This window comes from Neomonachus schauinslandi, chromosome 10, assembly GCF_002201575.2.
Source record: "Neomonachus schauinslandi chromosome 10, ASM220157v2, whole genome shotgun sequence".
NCBI classification, from domain to species: Eukaryota; Metazoa; Chordata; class Mammalia; order Carnivora; family Phocidae; genus Neomonachus; species Neomonachus schauinslandi.
Genome location: NC_058412.1, coordinates 87,795,034 through 87,801,052, shown reverse-complemented (window position 1 = coordinate 87,801,052; position 6,019 = coordinate 87,795,034).

Below are 6,019 nucleotides of genomic sequence, written 5' to 3'. Positions count from 1 at the left end.
AGAGCTACCCTTTCCATTTCTTTGTATCTTCCTCAATTTCTTTCATAAGGTTCTATAGTTTTCAGAGTACAGATCCTTTACCTCTTTGGTTTGGTTTATTCCTAGCAAATGTACTATCAGGTATTTATCCAAAGGATACAAATGTAGTGATCTGAAGGGGCACCTGCACCCCAGTGTTTATAGCAGCAATGTCCAGAGTATAGCCAAACTATGGAGAGAGCCCAAATGTCCATCAACAGATGAATGGATATAGAAGATGTGGTATATAAATACAGTGGAATACTATTCAGCCATCCAAAAGAATGAAATCTTGCTATTTGTAACGACATGGATAAAACTAGAGGTTATTATGCTAAGTGAAATAAGTCAGAGAAAGATAAATATCATATGATTTCACTCATAGTGGAATTTAAGAAACAAAACTGAAGGGTATTATGCTAATTGAAACAATCAGAGAAAGAATTATCATATGGTTTCACTCGTATGTGGAACATAAGGAATAGTGCAGAGGACAATAGGGGAAGGGAGGGAAAACTGAAGGGTAAGAAATCAGAGAGGGAGACAAACTGTATGTGACTCTTGACTCCGGGAAACAAACTGAGGGTTGCAGAAGGGGAGTTGGGCGGGGGGATGGAGTAACTGGGGATGGGCATTAAGGAGGACACTTGATATAATGAGCATTGGGTATTATATGCAACTGATGAATCACTAAACTCTACCTCTGAAACATGCTATATGTTAATTAAAAAACAGTAGATAGAGCAATGGAACAGAATAGAGAGCCCCCAATTTATTCACATATACATGGATAAATGATCTTTGATGAGGGTGCCAAGAGTACACAATGAGGAAAGGACAGTCTCTTCAACAATCAACAGAATGAAAAGGCAATCTATAGAATGGGAGAATCCAATTGCAAACCTTGTATCAGAAAAGAGACTAGGGGCCCTGGGTGGCTCAGTTGATTAAACGTCCAACTCTTTATTTCAGCTCAGGTCCTGATCTCAGGGTCATGAGATCAAGCCCTACGTTGGGCTCCACACTCACTGCGGATTCTGCTTGAGATTCTCTACCTCGTCCTCTGCCCCTCTCACCATCTGCACACACACTCTCTCTCTAAAAAATAAAATCTTTAAAAAATAAAAGGAGGGTAATATCCAACATATATAAGAAACTGCTACAAGTCATTAAAAATAAGTGTTTAATCCAGGGGCATCTGCATTGACCTCAAGGCCCACAGGGAAGTGAGATAAAACCTGTTGGCTGCCTGTACCTACTCACTGTCCAGAGTTATTGCTGTTATTTTGTGGGCAAGTTGCTTGTGGGTTGCTGCTAAGTTCTGGAGAAGTGTCAGATCACTGTGTCTTGCACTGGAAGTATTGGTGTGGATTATTATGTTAATGACTGGAACCAGCTTTGCTCAGGGAAAAAAATGCAGAGCCCCTCTTCTTCCCTTGAAACTTCTGCTTACCTCCAGTTTCCTGATACTATATGAGTACACCCAAACAACAGACCCAATCAACCCTTGGGTCCGATATCAGGCAGAGGGTAACCAGAGTGTGCCAAGGAGGGCTGGGTGGTCCCTCCCATTCCTCAGAGTGGAGCACCCACAAGATGTGCTTAGCTCTCTCTCTCTGTCCTTGAGGGTCTCCCTACATTGTCCCCCGATCAGGGATGATGGAGAGAGAGCAACCACAGGATGAGGTGAAGGGGACCCTCTGACTGCCACAGTGGAAAGTGGGTTGGTCTTGGCTGGTCTGTCATGGTCCTTGGTGCTTCTGGTGTTCTGAATCTGGAACAAGTTCTCTCTGAGGTTGAGTTCCCTCTAGATCCCCCTCTACAGTGATCTACATGGAGGAAGAAGCTGTGGAGGTCACTTCACTGAGTGCAGGGCTGTGGCAGAGGCTGCAGTCTTAAGAGAAGGCTCCTGAGCAGTGAAGAGACCCCTCTCTGTGGGAAGGGGGTAGTGGACAGGTGGGTGGGCATGCAGCTCTCTCTCCAGGGTCCCCTTCTGTATGTGCCTCTGGCCCTAACACAGAAGGGAGAGCTGTGGGCCTGCCCTGCCATGGACCCCTGTGGCACATCAGCTGCTTATTCTCAGTCCCCTGGGGTGACTGAGAGCTCAGGTGTGGGAGGCCATCAAGGGGGAGGGGAAGGATCTGCGTGACTTCCCTGCCCTCCCTTTGAGTGGGGCAAGTAGGTAAAATTGACTTTAGGCCCCTCAGGAAGTAGAGCTCCAAGGGCCTTTCCATCATGGCCTAGTCCCCTTTTCTCCCCACTCCTCACTCTCTGCTCAGATGATCTGCTGAGTGGATCAAGGGAGGCCTTGCCACTTCCTTCTTATCTTATAGACATCACATGACCTCAGACTCACCATTCCTGTGTCTCTTTCCATTTCAGGGCCCTGGGCACAGTCTACACTGTCTCGGGAATCTCAGTGTTGGGGTCTCCTGGACAGAGAGGTCCTGTGTCTTGCACTGGGCTTGCAGTGCGTCATTGGACTGTGTGGCATAGGCTGGTATCAACAGCTCCCTAATGCTGCCCTCAAAACTGTGATCCTCTGAAGTTCCTGGCACTTAGCTCCTTCTGGTATTATGGTGATGCATGCTACTTCAATTAGTTGTGAAAAGTCATATTCAATGGAAAATATTTAGAATGATATGTTCATTGAATAGATAGATGTAAGAAGTGATCTCTAAGGATTCATGTGTGAGTTCTTTTCCCTAGGATATTGTCTTGATGACTCATCCCATGTCTTCCTTGACTATAGGATTAACCATGTTTTTTTGCCTGGATTTGGACAAGTCACTTAACTCCTTTACAGGTAGACTGCATGTAGAGGTGACTAAACTCATTTTATAAGTTTGGACTAAATGAACAAATGCGTTAAGTGCTTGGGACATGTGGAGGACACCTGAGGATGGGGTCTTTGGAAAAACCCTGAGAGACTGAGACTGGCCAGGAGGGTAGTGACACCACAGTGCTGCTATGTATCCCACATCCCCTAGATTCCAGTAGAGACAGCCAGCTGTAGCCACCCATGTTTTAAGAAAAAATGGCAGGGAAAAAAATGTCAGGCACATAACATAGAACTGAGAAAATAATGCCCATAACATAGGTTGACTGGGATTGACTGTGACAATAAAGAGAGACAGCTGTGACAAGACAAGGATCTCAGAGCTGCAGAGAGGCTTATGCCTGCTGAGTGATCATGATTTGCTCAGAGGACATGACCCAGTAATGTGGGACTAGGCTGTCAGCAGGCCACCAACCAACATTTAGTGAATGGTGACATGATAGATACATCCCAAGATCTTACATGAATACTACTTCCCTCTCTCCTCACAAATGCCCCCTTGAGGAATTACTGTTACTCCTGTTTTAGACATGAGGAGACGTACTCCTAGAAATGTTTTTTGATCCTGCCCTGCATAATGTGGTGTGAATGGCAGAGCTAGGCATGGAGCAGACCGTGCAGATTCAGATCCTGCACCCTCCCCACTGCAGAGTGTTGTCCTCATTGCGCTGTCTCTGGAGAATCTCTGTCCTTTTCACCAGGTACAAGGAGTTATGTATGGGATTACTGGTAAGAACTTCACATTCTCTGCCTCCATGGATCCTAATTATTCTTGGGAAGATATACATAAAATAACCACACAATAAAAACCATACAATAAAAAGTTCAACTAATAGGAGATCCCTGAAACAGATGACCTGGACACAGCTCTAGTCAGGGAGATCTTGGGAGGTTCTCTGGAAGAGGGGCTGACTGAGCCCCTATCTGAGGAATGCATTCAGAATAACTTGGGGTGCAGCCTGGGTAATGGCTGGAGTGGGTAGAGGAGGAGGCGATGCCTGCAGAAAGAACATCATACAGATGGAATCAGGAGGTGATGAGGAAAGTTTGTGGAGGAGGTGATGGGAGGTCAATGTGACTGGAGCTGTTTCTCAATCAACAGACAACTTGTAACCAACCAAGCAAACTGCAGGATGTGCATGCTGCCTAGACACAGCTCAATGCAGTCAACTCAAAGCTACAGTAATGCTGTCATGAGGCTCAGACTTCCAACTGTGACTTTGAGGTACAATGAGAATCTGAGTCTTTCCCAACCTGTCTGCTGCACACACATCTGTGTGATGTACATGTTTGGAATGGTCTCCAGGAAAACAGGTGATAAAAATCAGCTACATCCTCTTGACTGCTCTAGAGGGGCCTTGGGCAATTTGGAGCAATTTTACATGTATTTTAAAGATACAGTGTGGATTTACAATGATACACAGCTTTACACCATATCTTGGAATCTCTGGATATCTTCATGTTTTTTTTCCATAGAGTACAAGCCTTATCAAGATAATATTTGATAAAATATACATGGCCAAAGATAATTGATTTTATTCCCAAATAGCTTTCTATTTCTAATATGCATCAAATAAATTTACAAGTTCAAGAAATCATACATAAATTAAATATCCAAACTCTACCATTATAAAATCGTGCATATGATAAGCCTTAATTTTTTTAAGTTGGAGGAAGAATAAAACACAAAAAAACCCTGTCTAATGACCTAAATTCAACTGTAGGGTATGTACAATATTATCCAGAGGTGCCAAGTCATATTATTCAGTATACAATTTTAAGAAAACTCCTTTATTTTATTTTTTAAATTTAATTCCTTTTAGTGACACTCTATTTTGAAGTTGAATTTCATGTGTGCACACAACTGCATGAGGAGCCTCTTCTGAGACACAGTTTACATTGAACTGTGATTCCTGCAAACACCTGAGGATAATTAGTCATGGACCGTGGCTTGAGGATATTTCAAAAGAATATGATGTGGTGAGTGACTTTAGTGCAAATGGCAGCTTAAAGACCTCCAAAAATTCTCTCCTCAAAAAATTCAATGAGGAAACTGGCAAAAATTGCCATCAACATCTTAAGAACTCTGGTAATAAATTCAAACTTGCAGCAATAGAGGGAATGTTGATACTGGTGGGAGAGGGAGAAAAAAAAAGAAAAAACAGGTGACTCTCAGAACCATGAGTTTTGTGCTGTTTTAACATGCCCTAGTCCCATCCCCTGCCCGGTGGCTCCAGAGTAATTCAGAAAACTAAAGCCTATGTTCACAGTGAAAGTCAGCAACGTGGCAGCCACTGGAGAGAGCAGAATGGGTCTGGAGCTCCCTCAAAACCTCATTTTTAGAGAATTATCACTAATGGATCTATCTGAGGGATGTCTGCAAGACCCTACTTGTTCTACTGTTTGTATTTAATCTCACTTGGAGCTTGCCCAGAACAAAAAGCCTTTTCCCAGCATAATTGTCACAAAAGCAATTATAGGCAGTTGTTTAACTTGTGGTTGGTTAAAGTGACAGATACTAGTTGGAGCAAATAATAGAGTAATAGAAAGCTTACAAGGAGGACCAAGAAATGAGAGTTCCATAAGGGGATTTGAAAAGCTCTTACTTATTCCTAGGAATCTAGAACAGTGTGAGCATACTCAGGAAAGACCCTAGAAGGCCCTAAGCTCTCCCTTCTGCCTGACCTGAATGTTCTGCACAAGCAGGAAGTGAAGGTTATGGCAGAGTTTCCAGCTGCCAGCTGAATGTTGAAGATATGATTCAACATGCTCACAAAGCCCTTCGACAAAGACTGAATGACTTCTCTGTTCCAGACTGTTAATGATATCTCTATCCAGTCAATAGTTGACACCATATAGCTGAGCAGGGACTACAGTGGTCACACATGACAAAGAATACAGACTTGGGAGAGTTAGTTAATTAAAATCACTAACGAGAAAGCAATGACAAAAAATAGCAAAGCCAACAAATCCTAGGGAAGAGTGAGAATCAGATTTCTAGAGTTGCCATATGATATTATTTTAAATAACCAATTTACAGCCCCCTGCCCCAATAACAAGAGATCTGCAGGGAAACCAGAAGTCTGTGCAGAAAAAGTTGGCATACCATGACCGAGCATGCTTTCCTATGACAGGCCTGCTTGTTAGCCTGATCCTTGTCTG